We start from the raw sequence: 18,517 nt of genomic DNA, 5'->3' as shown, positions 1-18,517 counted from the left end.
AAATCTCTTCCTTTCCGCTGGAAAGCCATACTTCCACGGAACGGAGCCTTCTGTGCCTCGTGTTCGTCCGCCGTGTTCTTTGTTCCCAAGGGCACGTGTCAGCTCATCGTTCTCTCTTTCGGGCTGGAACCTCCCCTCCTCCACGTCCTTATGTGCTTGTTCCAGGGCTTCAATGGGAAACTTCAGATGAGCTTTCTTATAGATGCACTTCCCTGTTTCTGGATGCAACTTTCCCCCAATCCCGTAGAACCACTCCTTCGACCGTTCGGTCCAACCGTGTGTCCCTAATCTGACCCCTTTCCTGGTCAGTTCCGCCTCAGCTGCCTGCCACTTAGGGCGGTTAGCCCTGTATCCACCTGGACCCAGAATTTGGTGATATATCTTCAACGCAGCATCTGCCTTATTTGTTTCCGACCTTTTCTTAAATTCTTCTGACTCCGTGTTGTACTTCACGAATTCGTCCCAGTGATTTTTTACCTTCTCACTGTCCGGAGTCTTGTCTTTCTTGATAAAGCCGCGCAATCTTTTCTTGTGGTTCTTGAATAGTTCGGCTATCTTCTTCTTGGCAAAGTCGCGGAGGGCCTGCTCCATCTTTGCCTTTTCAGCGGCATCCCCCTCTAGAGGTACTATGTTGAAATGTGCCATGAGCTTGGTTAGAATGCTGTCTTTGGCTACATCATCGATATAAAGACCTTGAGCTTCTTCCTCTGCAGACAGCACTAGTCCCTTCGGCTTGTTCCATTCTCGAACGGTGATCGGGACGTGGTCCCTAACAAGCACTCCGCATTGAGCTATAAATGACTTTGCATTTTTCTCTGGAGCAATCGGTTTACCATCCTTAGCGACATGGGTGATGTCGTGCCTAACACCGTCGTCCAACTTTTTGGCCGGGCCTCGCTTCTTCGACTTTACAGAAGAAGTGCTCGATCCGGAGGGCTAAAAAAGAAATAATTCATAGTCAGTACAATTTAATTAGTTAATGCATCTAGTCGATCAGCAGCGGCTTAATTTATATACCTGGGTGATAACTACGGTTCCGGAGCCATTATGATGATCTTCTTCCTCAGCAGAGCCATTAGGATCTTCTTCCTCATCGTAGCCATCTTCTCTTCGCTCAATATTCTCCGCTCCCTCACCGGAGTCATTCAAAAAAGTTGCGGTGACATCGTCACCGCCATCATTTGGAAAAAAAATGTCTTCTTGATCATCCAGAGTACCGTTGGCTATGAGGTTAGCCATGAATTTTTCTGAAGCTTCATCTCTGTGTCCCACCATGCTTTCTACAACGACTTGCAAGCTATATATAGGAACCATCATATGATCAAATTAAGGATAATGCAGAAAACTAAAAATGGAGTTACATATGTAGTTCTTAACTAAGGATCGATAATATAGTGCTAAAAGCGAGATAGTGCGATTACATGCATACATAGATCGGGTTCATGTTTATTTAACCCTAATACATCAATCACTACTACAACCTCTCAACCGCGCCGACCGGGTCCTATAACACGCCGACCGGGTCCTGAGCCGCGCCGGGTGAACCCCCAAAGCCACGGAACAGTCACGGGAGCATAGCTAACATGAGATCCCTGCATAACTGACCATCCGGTCCTATACATGGTGTCTAACGCATACATGTAACGGCGAACGTGCTCGTCCTCCGCTGCAATGCGCTGAGCTACCTCCTCCGGCGGGGCCGGCTCCCTCTGAAACGACCGTGGCCCATAAGACCTCCACCAGAGAATATCCGGGTCGACGACGGGACCTGGATTCCGCACCAAGGTGCGCAACCCGGAAGCTAAGACCTCCCAGTGCCACCCCGGCGGAGCCCAGTCCCGGACCTCCCCCATCTGCTGTATCTCCTCTAGAATAGTCATACCACGACGCGGCGGCTGTCGCGGCATCGTAGCTATGAAACAAAATCATATATATATATGTACCAACATAAATAAAAAATCATAATATTGTGCTAAAGAAAATAACTTTACTAACAACTATTTCTAACATATAATTTCACGACCGCGTTCGGGGTTCGGGGTCGACGCCGCGTTCCACGACCCCGGATCGATCGATCCGGATCGGCGGTCAGGAACGACAGCGGGAGCGGTAGCGGGAATTGAACGACCATATTTTGGGGGCGTCGGCAGGGGCGTCGACACTATCGGCACCGCCACGGACTAGGCGCTCCTCCTCTCGCTCTTCTCTCTATTTCGTGACCCTACTATGTCGCGGCGGCACCGACAGGGGCGCCGGCACTACCGGAGATGGTGGCGGTCGGCCGGTGGTGGCACTAACATATAGGGGTATGATGGGGGCACTAATTAACATATAGGGGTGCCAGCACTACCGGAGTATGGTGGCGGCACTAACATATGGTGGTGGCGGCACTAACATGCTAACAAAATTATTTACTAACAAAATTATTTACTAATTAACTAGCCTAACTAAAAAATTATATATCTAATATAACAAATTATATATCTAATACATCTAATATATCTAATATGTCAATTTTGATAAGAAACAAAAAAATAAAATAAAAAAGGGTGGCCGGGGCTCACCTTGCCGGCGGAGAGGAGGCGCGCGGCGATCGAGGAGGAGGCGGCCGACGCGGGCGGAGAGAGGAGGCGTCGGCGGCGGGCGAGGAGGAAGCGGCGGTGGAGGAGGAGGCGGCGGCAGCGGGCAGAGAGAGGAGGCGCACGCGCGGGCGGCGGCGGAGACGGCACGCGGCGTCGGGAGAGAGGAGAGAGGGGCGGCCAGGGCACGCGCGCGAACCGTGGATGTGGAGAACGAGGCGGAGGGCGGCGGCGCGGCAGCCTGGCGGTGTGTATGTGCGCTCGTCTCCGCGGGATTGATCTCCGCCGAGACGAAGCGATACAGTTATACCCCCCCCCCTTTGGTCCCGGTTCGTGGCATAAACCGGGACCAAAGGCCCCCCTTTGGTCCCGGTTTGTAATACAAACCGGGACTAAAGGCCTATTTTGCTGCGATTTTCGCTGCACGCGCAAAATAGGCCTTTAGTCCCGGTTTGTAATACAAACCGGGACCAAAGGCCTATTTTTTTTAAAAAAAATTGTTCCCGCCTTATTTCAAATCAACAAAAGGCCACGTACTGGCCACCGCCGCCACCGCCACGTACTGGCCACCGCCGTGTACTGGCCACCGCCACCGCCGTGTACTGGCCACCACCACCACCGCCATGTACTGGCCACCGCCGCCTCCGTGCCACACGTGTCCCTCCCCCGTGCCACGTGTTGCCGCCGTTTCCACGTGCCTCGCCCCGCCGCTGCCGGCGTGCGACGTGTAGATGCCGCTTCCACGTGCCACGCCCCGCCGCTTTCCCGCGCGCCACCTGTCGCCAAAATTGCCACGTCGCTTCGTGTGCTATAAAGCGACGCGTGCGCGCGCAACCACACGTCGCCATCGCCTCCGCTCATTCGTCGCCGGGATGCCGCCGCGCCGTCGCGGCTCGTCCGGCTTCCGTGGCATCCGAGCGCGTCCGAACGGTAGGTTCTACGCCGAGATGCGCGCCGGTGGCTTCCGGCTCACCCTCGGCACGTACAACACCCCGGAACTGCAGGCGTGCGCTTACTACGCGGCCGCATGGCGATTTCGGCGGCTGCGGCGCGATATGAACTTCCCATACGCCGAATCGCTAAAGGAGGCGGAGTTCCTCGCGCCGACGTCGTGCCTCGTCGACGACGAGGACCGTCGCCGCCACCGCCAGGTGCAGCGCCGGATCGCCATCGCCGAGCATGACAAGGAGTTGATGCGCTAGTGGAGGGCGCAGTTCCCCAACGACGTCGACAACACCGACGCGTTCTTCGCTGACCTCCGGGCACATCGCAGGTCCAACAGGCGCCACCGTCGGGCCGTCGCCGAGTTCGAGCTCGACAACCCGAATACAACTTGGGCCGACAATGACCCTCGGTGGGACGACATTTGGACCGAGACGACCTCCGACGACGAGTAGATCGACTAGACTAGTTGTTTATCTATTTTGATTGTATTTTCAATAAAGTCGTTGTGGCAGACGTTGATGATGAGAAAAGTTTCCCTCCACGACGGCGCACGGAAGCAAAAGGGCGGGAAACAATGGGCGGAATAAAAAAATTATTACGATTGAACTGGAATTAAAGTACAGAGCTCAACTGAAAATTAAGATATATGGCCAGATTCGACTGTTCGAGTTATTCAGTCATACTCGTGCCTAGCCCTATAGTACTCGCCACTGTAGTCGTCGTAGTCGTCGTCATCATCGTCGCTGGCATCGGGGTCGCGGTAGTCGAACCTCGGCGGGAGAGCACTCGTGGGCTGGGACTGAGGGTAGCGCAGGCGGGGGCCACGGTAGGCCATGATGCCCTGGAGAGTCTGGCCGCGCCACCACAGCTGATGGCCGGCCTCGTTGAAGTTCGAAGGAGGCGGGCCGCCCTCCTCGTGCCTGGCAAGCGCCCTCTCACACCGATTGATGAAGAAGCTTTCCAGGGCGATCATACGCCTTGCCAAGCAGATCAACAAGCCAACCAGAGTTTCCTTCCCATGGATGAAGGAAAGGGTTGGGAAATCTCCCGTGGCGCAGCTTCTCGAAGATGTCGTTGGTGCACACGCCCTACGGCATCTTCGGAAGCTGCTCCTCGGAATTTTTTCCTGCAAGCCCCTGAACGACTACATCTCCTCTAACAGTGTTGGGCAAAGGGTTGGGAAATCTCCCGTGGCGCAGTTTCTCGAAGATGTTGTTGGTGCACACGCCCTACGGCATCTTCGGAAACTGCGCCTTGGAATTTTTTCCTGCAAGCCCCTGAACGACTACATCTCCTCTAACAGTGTTGGGGAAAGGGTTGGGAAATCTCCCAACGGCATCTTCGGAAACTGCGCCTTGGAATTTTTTCCTGCAAGCCCCTGAACGACTACATCTCCTCTAACAGTGTTGGGGAAAGGGTTGGGAAATCTCCCGTGGCGCAGTTTCTCGAAGATGTCGTTGGTGCACACGCCCTACGGCATCTTCGGAAACTGCGCCTTAGAATTTTTTTCCCTGCAAGCCCCTGAACGACTACATCTCCTCTAACAGTGTTGGGGAAAGGGTTGGGAAATCTCCCGTAGCGCATCTCCACTTTTAATATCTTACATACAGTTAAATGATTACACAAAAATAAATGGGAAATTGATTGCCATGTTGAGATACTCATTTGTGCCATGAACATTCTTCAATTAACTTGATGATGGATCATCTTCATCATTTAACCTTCTTCGTCCGTAACCATGGAGCATCTTCATCATTTAACTTGATGCTTGGATCAATGTTCACTCTGAAGGGTGGAATTTCATCAAACTTATTATAATCTTCTGACATGTCTATCTTGTCCTCCACTCCCACGATGTTTCTTTTTCCAGAAAGAACTATGTGGCGCTTTGGCTCATCGTTTGATGTATTTGTTTCCTTATGTTTCCTTTTTCTTGGTTTGGTAGACATATCCTTCACATAGAAAACCTGGGCCACATCCTTGGCTAGGACGAATGGTTCGTCTCTATATCCAAGATTGTTGAGATCCACTGTTGTCATTCCATACAACTTGTCTACCTGAACCCCGCCTCCTGTTTTGTTGACCCATTTGCACCTAAACAAAGGGACCTTAAAAGAAGGTCCATAGTCAAGTTCCCATATATCCTCTATGTAACCATAATATGTGTCATTTGGGCCTTCATTCATTATTGCATCAAATCGGACACCACTGTTTTGGTTGGTGCTCTTTTTATCTTGGGCGATCGTGTAAAATGTATTCCCATTTATCTCATACCCTTGGAAATTCACTACAGTCGAAGATGGTGTCTGGGCCAGCAAGTACAGCTGATCTTCAATATCGATGTTATTCTGGAGATGTTTTTGCAACCAACCGCCGAAAGTCGACATGTGTTCACGTCTAATCCAATCGTTTGACTGCCCCGGGTTCTGGGAGCGTACAAAGTTCTTGTGGTCACCGATATACGGAGCCACCAAGTGTAGGGATTCGTAGCATAGAAAACAAAAAAATTCCTACAGCGAGAACGCAATCCAAGCCAAGATGCAATCTAGAAGATGGGAGCAACAAGGGGATGAACGAGACTAACCCTTGAAGATTTCCAAAGCCTACAAGAGGAGGCTCTCGTTGCTGCGGTAGACGATCACTTGCCGCTTTCAAAAGCGCGTAGAAGATCTTGACGGTGCCACAATCGGGCAGCACCTCCGTACTCGGTCACACGTTCGGTGTTGATCAAGACGACGTCCTTCTCCCCGTTCCAGCGGGCAGCGGAAGTAGTAGATCCTCCTCGGAATCCCGGCAGCACGACGGCATGGTGGCGGTTGATACGTCTCCGACGTATCGATAATTTCTTATGTTCTATGCCATATTATTGATGATACCTACATGTTTTATGCACACTTTATGTCATATTCGTGCATTTTCTAGAACTAACCTATTAACAAGATGTCGAAGTGCCAGTTCCTGTTTTCTGTTGTTTTTGGTTTCAGAAATCCTAGTAACGAAATATTCTCGGAATTGGACGAAACGAAGACCCAGGGGCCTATTTCGCCACAAACCTTCCAGAAGACCGAAGAGCATACGAAGTGGGGCCACGAGGTGGCCAAACCACATGGCGGCGCGACCAAGGGGGGGCCCGCGCCGCCCTGTGGTGTGGGCCCCTCGTCGAGGCCCCGACTCTGCCCTTCCGCCTACTTAAAGCCTCCGTCGCGAAACCCCCGATGCGAAAAACCACGATACGGAAAACCTTCCGGAGACGCCGCCGCCGCCGATCCCATCTCGGGGGATTCTGGAGATCTCCTCCGGCACCCTGCCGGAGAGGGGATTCATCTCCCGGAGGACTCTACACTGCCATGGTCGCCTCCGGAGTGATGAGTGAGTAGTTCACCCTTGGACTATGGGTCCATAGCAGTAGCTAGATGGTTGTCTTCTCCTCATTGTGCTTCATTGTTGGATCTTGTGAGCTGCCTAACATGATCAAGATCATCTATCCGTAATACTCTATGTTGTGTTTGTCGGGATCCGATGGATAGAGAATACCATGTTATGTTAATTATCAAGTTATTACATATGTGTTGTTTATGATCTTGCATGCTCTCCGTTACTAGTAGAGGCTCTGGCCAAGTTTTTGCTTTTAACTCCAAGAGGGAGTATTTATGCTCGATAGTGGGTTCATGCCCGCATTGACACCGGGACGAGTGACGAGAAAGTTCTAAGGTTGTGTTGTGTCTGTTGCCACTAGGGATAAAACATTGGCGCTATGTCCGAGGATGTAGTTGTTGATTACATTACGCACCATACTTAATGCAATTGTCTGTTGCTTTGCAACTTAATACTGGAGGGGTTCGGACGATAACCTCGAAGGTGGACTTTTTAGGCATAGATGCAGTTGGATGGCGGTCTATGTACTTTGTCGTAATGCCCAATTAAATCTCACTATACTTATCAGGCCATGTATGTGCATTGTTATGCTCTCTCTATTTGTCAATTGCCCGACTGTAATTTGTTCACCCAACATGCTTTTATCTTATGGGAGAGACACCTCTAGTGAACTGTGGACCCCGGTCCATTCTTTTAATACCGAAATACAAATCTGCTGCAATACTTGTTTTACTCGTTTTCTCTGCAAACAATCATCTTCCACACAATACGGTTAATCCTTTGTTACAGCAAGCCGGTGAGATTGACAACCTCACTCGTTTCGTTGGGGCAAAGTACTTTGGTTGTGTTGTGCAGGTTCCACGTTGGCGCCGGAATCTCTGGTGTTGCGCCGCACTACATCCCGCCGCCATCAACCTTCAACGTGCTTCTTGACTCCTACTGGTTCGATTAAACCTTGGTTTCTTACTGAGGGAAACTTGCCGCTGTGCGCATCACACCTTCCTCTTGGGGTTCCCAACGGACGTGTCAACTACACACATCAAGCAAATTTCTGGCGCCGTTGCCGGGGAGATCAAGACACGCTGCAAGGGGAGTCTCCACTTCTCAATCTCTTTACTTTGTTTTTGTCTTGCTTTATTTTATTTACTACTTTGTTTGCTGCATTATATCAAAACACAAAAAAAATTAGTTGCTAGCTTTACTTTATTTACTGTCTTGTTTGCTATATCAAAAAAAACACAAAAAAATTAGTTTACTTGCATTTACTTTATCTAGTTTGCTTTATTTACTACTGCTAAAATGGCCAACCCTGAAAATACTAAGTTGTGTGACTTCACTAGCACAAATAATAATGATTTCTTATGCACACCTATTGCTCCACCTGCTACTACAGCAGAATTCTTTGAAATTAAACCTGCTTTACTTAATCTTGTTATGCGAGAGCAATTTTACAGTGTTAGTTCCGATGATGCTGCTGCCCATCTCAATAATTTTGTTGAACTATGTGAAATGCAAAAGTATAAAGATGTAGATGGTGACATTATAAAATTAAAATTGTTCCCTTTCTCATTAAGAGGAAGAGCTAAAGATTGGTTGCTATCTCTCGCCTAAGAATAGTATTGATTCATGGACTAAATGCAAGGATGCTTTTACTTGGTAGATATTATCCCCCTGCTAAAATTATATCTTTGAGGAGTAGCATAATGAATTTTAAACAATTGGATAATGAACATGTTGCTCAAGCTTGGGAAAGAATGAAATCTCTGGTTAAAAATTGCCCAACCCATGGACTGACTACTTGGATGATCATCCAAACCTTCTATGCGGGACTAAATTTTTCTTCACGGAATTTATTGGATTCAGCTGCTGGAGGTACCTTTATGTCCATCACTCTTGGTGAAGCAACAAAGCTTCTTGATAATATGATGGTTAATTACTCTGAATGGCACACGGAAAGAGCTCCACAAGGTAAGAAGGTAAATTCTGTTGAAGAATCCTCTTCCTTGAATGATAAGGTTGATGCTATTATGTCTATGCTTGCGAATGATAGGACTAATGTTGATCCTAATAATGTTCCATTAGCTTCATTGGTTGCTCAAGAAGAACATGTTGATGTAAACTTCATTAAAAATAATAGTTTCAACAACAATGCTTATCGGAACAATTCTAGTAATAACTATAGGCCATATCGTTATAATAATGGTAACGGTTATGCTAATTCTTATGGGAATTCTTACAACAATAATAGGAATACACCCCCTGGACTTGAAGCCATGCTTAAAGAATTTATTAGTACACAAACTGTTTTTAACAAATCCGTTGAGGAAAAGCTCAATAAAATTGATATTCTTGTTTCTAGAGTTGATAGTCTTGCCTCTGATGTTGATCTTTTGAAATCGAAAGTTATGCCTAATAGGGATATTGAAAATAAAATTGTTACTACAGCAAATGCCATCCAAGTTATAATTAATGAGAATATAAGATTAATGGCTGAACTGCGTGCTAGGTGGGATAGAGAAGAAAGTGAAAAACTAGCTAAAAAGGAAAATGTAGCTAAAGTCTGGACTATTACCACCACTAGCAATGCTAATAATTTATATGTTGCTGCACCTCCTACTATCAATGGTAAAATAATTGGTGTTGGCAATGTTTCTACTCCTAGTGCGAAGCGCGCAAAATTACCTGAAACTGCTAAAACTGCTGAAACTGCTTGTGATAAAACTGCTGAAATTTTTTCCAACCTTGGGGATGATAATCCCATTGCTTTAGATTGTAATGATTTAGATTTTGATGATTGCCACATCTCTGAAGTTATAAAGTTCTTGCAAAAACTTGCTAAAAGTCCTAATGCTAGTGCTATAAACTTGGCTTTCACAAAACATATTACAAATGCTCTCATAAAAGCTAGAGAAGAGAAACTAAAACTTGAAACTTCTATTCCTAGAAAGCTAGAGGATGGTTGGGAGCCCATCATTAAAATGAGAGTCAAAGATTTTGATTGTAATGCTTTATGTGATCTTGGTGCAAGTATTTCTGTTATGCCTAAGAAAGTCTATGATATACTTGACTTGCCACCATTGAAAAATTGTTATTTGGATGTTAATCTCGCTGATAATGCTAAAAAGAAACCTTTGGGGAGAGTTGATAATGTTCATATTATGGTTAACAATAACCTTCTCCCCGTTGATTTTGTTGTCTTGGATATTGAATGCAATGCATCTTGCCCCATTATATTGGGAAGACCTTTTCTTCGAACCGTTGGTGCTACTATTGATATGAAGGAAGGTAATATTAAATATCAATTTCCTCTCAAGAAAGGTATGGAACACTTCCCTAGAAAGAGAATGAAGTTACCTTATGATTCTATTATTAGAACCAATTATGATGTTGATGCTTCATCTTTTGATGTTACTTGAGTTACACTTTCTGCGCCTAGCTGAAAGGCGTTAAAGAAAAGCGCTTATGGGAGACAACCCATGTTTTTACTCCAGTATTTTTGTTTTTATATTTGTGTCTTGGAAGTTGTGGGAATGGTGTTTTGGCACCCGGGAGCATATGCTCCCGATTGTTAAACTTCATTTTAAATACACTTTCAAAATGTTGAAAAATTCAAACACAAAATTTAGTAGGTACATTTCGAAATTCTACACGTTCACAAAGTGGTTCCACAGAAAACCGACATTTTGAGTGTCATTTGGAAAAAAGACAAATTTTGATGTAGAAAAAGGTTGTGTACGAGACGTTTCGTTTCTCTTTTTCATACAAGTCACAAAAAATGTCGGTTTTTCGTAAAACTTGATGTGCGCACGTAAAATGTCGATACGTAAGCGAGAAAATTTTTGTACGGATTTTTTCGATATTTCAAAATTGTTTTTCGGGTGGCAGGAGCATATGCTCCCATGTGCCGAATTGAATTTCTGGGAAGTTGTTTACTACTGTAGCAACCTCTCCTTATCTTAGTTTTAAGTTTTGTTGTGCCAAGTAAAGTCTTTGATAGTAAAGTAAGTACTAGATTTGGATTACTGCGCAGTTCCAGATTTCTTTGCTGTCACGAATCTGGGTCTACCTCCCTGTAGGTAGCTCAGAAAATTAAGCCAATTTACGTGCATGATCCTCAGATATGTACTCAACTTTCATTCAATTTGAGCATTTTCATTTGAGCAAGTCTGGTGGCCTAATAAAATCCATCTTTACGGACTGTTCTGTTTTGACAGATTCTGCCTTTTATTTTGCATTGCCTCTTTTGCTATGATGGGTGAATTTCTTTGATCCATTAATGTCCAGTAGCTTTATGCAATGTCCAGAAGTGTTAAGAATGATTGTGTCACCTCTGAACATGTTAATTTTTATTGTGCACTAACCCTCTAATGAGTTGTTTCGAGTTTGGTGTGGAGGAAGTTTTCAAGGATCAAGAGAGGAGTATGATGCAATATGATCAAGGAGAGTGAAAGCTCTAAGCTTGGGGCTGCCCCGGTGGTTCACCCCTGCATATTTTAAGAAGACTCAAGCGTCTAAGCTTGGGGATGCCCAAGGCATCCCCTTCTTCATCGACAACATTATCAGGTTCCTCCCCTGAAACTATATTTTTATTCCGTCACATCTTATGTACTTTGCTTGGAGCGTCGGTTTGTTTTTTGTTTTTTGTTTTGTTTGAATAAAATGGATCCTTGCATTCACTTTATGGGAGAGAGACACGCTCCGCTGTAGCATATGGACAAATATGTCCTTAGGCTCTACTCATAGTATTCATGGCGAAGTTTCTTCTTCGTTAAATTGTTATATGGTTGGAATTGGAAAATGCTACATGTAGTAACTCTAAAATGTCTTGGATAATTTGATACTTGGCAATTGTTGTGCTCATGTTTAAGCTCTTGCATCATATACTTTGCACCCATTAATGAAGAAATACTTAGAGCTTGCTAATTTGGTTTGCATATTTGGTTTCTCTAGAGTCTAGATAACATCTAGTATTGAGTTTTGAACAACAAGGAAGACGGTATGGAGTCTTATAATGCTTACAATATGTCTTTTATGTGAGTTTTGCTGTACCGTTCATCCTTGTGTTTGTTTCAAATAACCTTGCTAGCCTAAACCTTGTATCGAGAGGGAATACTTCTCATGCATCCAAAATCCTTGAGCCAACCACTATGCCATTTGTGTCCACCATACCTACCTACTACATGGTATTTATTCGCCATTCCAAAGTAAATTGCTTGAGTGCTACCTTTAAAATTCCATCATTCACCTTTGCAATATATAGCTCATGGGACAAATAGCTTAAAAACTATTGTGGTATTTAATATGTACTTATGCACTTTATCTCTTATTAAGTTGCTTGTTGTGCGATAACCATGCTTACGGGGACGCCATCAACTATTCTTTGTTGAATATCATGTGAGTTGCTATGCATGTCCGTCTTGTCCGAAGTAAGAGAGATCTACCACCTTTATGGTTGGAGCATGCATATTGTTAGAGAAGAGCATTGGGCCGCTAACTAAAGCCATGATTCATGGTGGAAGTTTCAGTTTGGACATATATCCTCAATCTCATATGAGAATAATAATTGTTGCCACATGCTTATGCATTAAAGAGGAGTCCATTATCTGTTGTCCATGTTGTCCCGGTATGGATGTCTAAGTTGAGAATAATCAAAACCGAGAAATCCAAAATGCGAGCTTTCTCCTTAGACCTTTGTACAGGCGGCATGGAGGTACCCCATTGTGACACTTGGTTAAAACATGTGCATTGCAAAGATCCGGTAGTCCAAGTTAATTAGGACAAGGTGTGGGCACTATTAGTATACTATGCATGAGACTTGCAACTTGTAAGATATAACTTTCATAACTCATATGCTTTATTACTACCGTTGACAAAATTGTTTCATGTCTTCAAAATAAAAGCTCTAGCACAAATATAGCAATCGATGCTTTCCTCTTTGAAGGACTATTCTTTTTACTTTTATGTTGAGTCAGTTCACCTATCTCTCTCCACCTCAAGAAGCAAACACTTGTGTGAACTGTGCATTGATTCCTACATACTTGCATATTGCACTTGTTATATTACTCTATGTTGACAATTATCCATGAGATATACATGTTACAAGTTGAAAGCAACCGCTGAAACTTAATCTTCCTTTGTGTTGTTTCAATGCCTTTACTTTGATTTATTGCTTTATGAGTTAACTCTTATGCAAGACTTATTAATGCTTGTCTTGAAGTACTATTCATGAAAAGTCTTTGCTTTATGATTCACCTGTTTACTCATGTCATTACCATTGTTTTGATCGCTGCATTCACTACATATGTTTACAAATAGTATGATCAAAGTTATGATGGCATGTCACTTCAGTAAATTATCTTTGTTATCGTTTTACCTGCTCGGGACGAGCGAGAACTAAGCTTGGGGATGCTAGATACGTCTCCGACGTATCGATAATTTCTTATGTTCTATGCCATATTATTGATGATACCTACATGTTTTATGCACACTTTATGTCATATTCGTGCATTTTCCGGAACTAACCTATTAACAAGATGCCGAAGTGCCGGTTCTCGTTTTACTGCTGTTTTTGGTTTCGGAAATCCTAGTAACGAAATATTCTCGGAATTGGACGAAACGAAGACCCGGGGGCCTATTTCGCCACGAACCTTCCGGAGGACCGAAGAACATACGAAGTGGGGCCACGAGGTGGCCAGACCACATGGCGGCGCGGCCAAGGGGGGGCCCCGCGCCGCCCTGTGGTGTGGGCCCCTCGTCTGGCCCCCGACTCTGCCCTTCCGCCTACTTAAAGCCTCCGTCGCGAAAACCCTGATGCGAAAAACCACGATACGGAAAACCTTCCAGAGACGCCACCGCCGCCGATCCCATCTCGGGGGATTCTGGAGATCTCCTCCGTCACCCTGCCGGAGAGGGGATTCATCTCCCGGAGGACTCTACACCGCCATGGTCGCCTCCGGAGTGATGAGTGAGTAGTTCACCCCTGGACTATGGGTCCATAGCAGTAGCTAGATGGTTGTCTTCTCCTCATTGTGCTTCATTGTTGGATCTTGTGAGCTGCCTAACATGATCAAGATCATCTATCCGTAATACTCTATGTTGTGTTTGTCGGGATCCGATGGATAGAGAATACCATGTTATGTTAATTATCAAGTTATTACATATGTGTTGTTTATGATCTTGCATGCTCTCCGTTACTAGTAGAGGCTCTGGCCAAGTTTTTGCTTTTAACTCCAAGAGGGAGTATTTATGCTCGATAGTGGGTTCATGCCTCGCATTGACACCTGGGACGAGTGACAGAAAGTTCTAAGGTTGTGTTGTGCTTGTTGCCACTAGGGATAAAACATTGGCGCTATGTCCGAGGATGTAGTTGTTGATTACATTACGCACCATACTTAATGCAATTGTCTCGTTGCTTTGCAACTTAATACTGGAGGGGTTCGGACGATAACCTCGAAGGTGGACTTTTTAGGCATAGATGCAGTTGGATGGCGGTCTATGTACTTTGTCGTAATGCCCAATTAAATCTCACTATACTTATCATGCCATGTATGTGCATTGTTATGCTCTCTCTATTTGTCAATTGCCCGACTGTAATTTGTTCACCCAACATGCTTTTATCTTATGGGAGAGACACCTCTAGTGAACTGTGGACCCCGGTCCATTCTTTTAATACTGAAATACAAATCTGTCGCAATACTTGTTTCATCGTTTTCTCTGCAAACAATCATCTTCCACACAATACGGTTAATCCTTTGTTACAGCAAGCCCGGTGAGATTGACAACCTCACTGTTTCGTTGGGGCAAAGTACTTTGGTTGTGTTGTGCAGGTTCCACGTTGGCGCCGGAATCTCTGGTGTAGCGCCGCACTACATCCCGCCGCCATCAACCTTCAACGTGCTTCTTGACTCCTATTGGTTCGATTAAACCTTGGTTTCTTACTGAGGGAAACTTGCCGCTGTGCGCATCACACCTTCCTCTTGGGGTTCCCAACGGACGTGTAAACTACACGCATCAGCGGTGGTGGTGGAGAACTCCGGCAAGGCTTCGCCTATGCGCTGCGGGAGTTTGTATGTGGAGGAGGGGAGGCTAGGGTTTGGGGAGAGGGGGCTATGGGCGCCGGCCTCAAGGGGGCAGGGGTGGTGCGGCCAAGCCATGGCTTCCCCTCTCCCTCTCCTCCTCATTATATAGGTGGAACCCCAAGGGTTTGCCCAAAGTCTTCGAATAAGACCCCAACAGAAAAACTGCCTTATGGACGAAACCTAGAGGGACAGGGGACTCTCCCCTTCCCTCTTTTCTTGGCCGGCCAAGGAGGTGGAATCCACCATGGACTCCACCCTCCCACTTGGTTGGCTGGTTAGGGTTTGTGGAGTCCCTCCGGGACTCCTCCTTCCATAGTGATTTATTCCGGATAATTCTAGAAACCACCTTCCATAAATTCACCGGATCATTTCCAAACTTGGAAAGTGACTTCCTATATATGAATCTTATTCTCCGGACCATTCCGGAACTCCTCGTGATGTCATGGATCCCATCCGAGACTCCGAACAAAACTTCGAACTCCATTCCATATTCCATATCTACTTAAACAACATGAAACCTTAAGTGTGTCACCCTACGGTTCGCGAACTATGTAGACATGGTTGAGACTTCTCTCCGACCAATAACCAATAGCGGGATCTGGAGATCCATAATGGCTCCCACATATTCAACGATGACTTTAGTGATCGACTGAACCATTTACATACGATACCGATTCCCTTTGTCACGCGATATTTTACTTGTCCGAGGTTTGATCATCGTTATCTCTATACCTCGTTCAACCTCGTCTCATGACAAGTACTCTTTACTCGTACCGTGGTATGTGGTCTCTTATGAACCATTCATATGCTTGCAAGCTATTAGACGAGATTCCACCGAGAGGGCCCAGAGTATATCTATCCGTCATTGGGATGGACAAATCCCACTTGTTGATCCATATGCCTCAACTCATACTTTCCGGATACTTAATCCCACCTTTATAACCACCCATTTACGCAGTGGCGTTTGATGTAATCAAAGTACCTTTCCGATATAAGTGATTTACATGATCTCATGGTCGAAAGGACTAGGTAACTATGTATCGAAAGCTTATAGCAAATAACTTAATGACGTGATCTTATGCTACGCTTAATTGGGTGTGTCCATTACATCATTCATATAATGACATAACCTTGTTATTAATAACATCCAATGTTCATGATCACGAAACCATGATCATCTATTAATCAACAAGCTAGTTATACAAGAGGCTTACTAGGGACGCCTTGTTGTTCACATAACACACATGTATCAATGTTTCGGTTAAAACAATTATAGCATGGTATGTAAACATTATCATAAACACAAAGATATATTATAATAACCATTTTATTATTGCCTCTTGGGCATATCTCCAACAGTCTCCCACTTGCACTAGAGTCAATAATCTAGTTTACATATGTAAAGATATAACACCTTGGCCTTCCGGTGCTTTATCATGTTTTGCTCACGGGAGAGGTTTTAGTCAACGGATCTGACACGCTCAGAAACGTATGTATTTTGCAATTTATTTGCGTGTCAACGCATCACTTATTTTCCAAATGAGTCGGCATTATTCTTATATGTTCAGTCCTCTGGTGGAACCTTAATTCCGCGGTCTGAAATATGTCACTAATATTGTCATACACAATATAGCTTCAAAGTTCTGACACTATCGGAACTACACCAAGTTCTCAAAGAACCTCTTAACTTAACATCCTCAGTCATTGTCAAAACAATGACATACTCTGCCTTTGTTTGTAGAATCTGTCACAATATTTTAGAACTCTTCTAAATCTAGCATAGACAACTTCTTAGCTCATTGTGCTACCTTTTAATCAACACTTAGCCTAATTGAGATTTGAAATATATTTTTACATGTGACCAAACTAATATCGGTGCAACAACTTACAGCAATTTGTTTGTCATTTTTCCATACAAAAATATATATATATCCTTGGTTCTTCTTAAGTACACAAGAATATTCTTACTGTTTTTCAATGATTATCATATGAATCATTCTGGTTCATGCTCATAACATTTTTAGAGCACAGGACATCTGATTGTGTACATTTTATTCGTGATCTATAATCACTCATGTGTTTTTACTCATTGAGTGTCAGACACACTCAAGCCTTGTTAAACTTTCACATGACAAGAACATTTTCTTAATATTTCTATATTGAACTACTTCAATATCCATTCTATGTACTTTGACTTAAACTTTATTATGTGTTTCAATCTATCTTCATAGATCTTGACACTAAATTTGTTTCAGTCCATATCCTTTCATTGAAGTTAATTTCTCAATGAAACCTTTTTAATCAAGTATATAATTACATCATTTATAACCAACTATATGTCATCTACATAAAGTATTATAAATATGTCTCAGCGCTCCCACTTAATTTCTTGCAAATGCAAGCCTCTTCATCGTCTCGATGAAATCAAAAACTCTTTGACTATTTCATCCGGTGAAGATTCCAACTCCGCGATACTCACTTCATCCAATTGAAGTTCGTATACCTATCTAGTATTCCACGGACTAGCAAAACTCTTGGTTGTATCTTGTATACACCTTTACTACACACTTCTGTTAAGTAATGTATTTTGCCATCCTACTAGCATATCTCATAAAAGAAATATGTAGCGATTACTAGAATAATCCTCATAGACTATAAGCATTGCTACGGAAGATCTAATCTTATCGTAGTCAACTCTTTGAACTTTGTCGAAAACAACTTTTCGACAAGTCGAGCTTCTTCTAGGATATTTCATCCAAGTCCATCAATTCTATAGATCCATTTACTTTCAAAAAGTATTTATCTATCTTGGATTTCATGGCGTATAGCCATTTTAACGGAGTCAGGGCCCATCATAACTTCTTTGTTTGTAGTTGGTTTATCATTGTTCAAAATCAATCCTTTGTCCACAAATCATTTATTTGATCACAAAGTAAACCATACCTACAAGGTTCAATATGTACTTCGATCTCCATGGCTAAAACACTTTGTAGTCATGGGAGCCATGATCGTCGTGGCCGCTTCCGGAACCATTTCCGATGCTGTACTACTCTGATCATTTTGCTCAGGTTCATAAACCTTATCAAGTTCTATTGTCCTCCCACTCAAATACTTCGCTAGAAAACAATTTCTTGGAAATAAGCAAGTAACATTAACAAACACTTTTGTATTTTACTTCATAGTGGAAAGAATTCCCTATCAATTCTTTGGGATAACCAACAAAGACATTGATCCGATTTTGGTTGTAAACTTATTTACTTATGCTATGCATACCAAAATTTAAGAAAAGACTATTAGGGTTCATACCCATGTCATAACTCGTATGATGTCATTTCAACGGATCATGATGATGCTCTATTTAGTGTAAAAGTGGTAGTCTCTAAAGCATAATCCACAAAAATATAATGGCATTAATATTTTATCTCATCATTCATCCAACAAGGTTTGGATACATCTCTCGGATACTTCATCATCACTATGATACTCCAAGAAACATGAGTTGTAGAACAATTTCATAACTCTCTTAGATGTTCACTAAAA

The sequence above is a fragment of the Lolium rigidum genome, chromosome 4 (assembly GCF_022539505.1).
Source record: "Lolium rigidum isolate FL_2022 chromosome 4, APGP_CSIRO_Lrig_0.1, whole genome shotgun sequence".
In the NCBI taxonomy this organism is placed as follows: domain Eukaryota; kingdom Viridiplantae; phylum Streptophyta; class Magnoliopsida; order Poales; family Poaceae; genus Lolium; species Lolium rigidum.
This window is presented reverse-complemented; position numbering follows the sequence as displayed.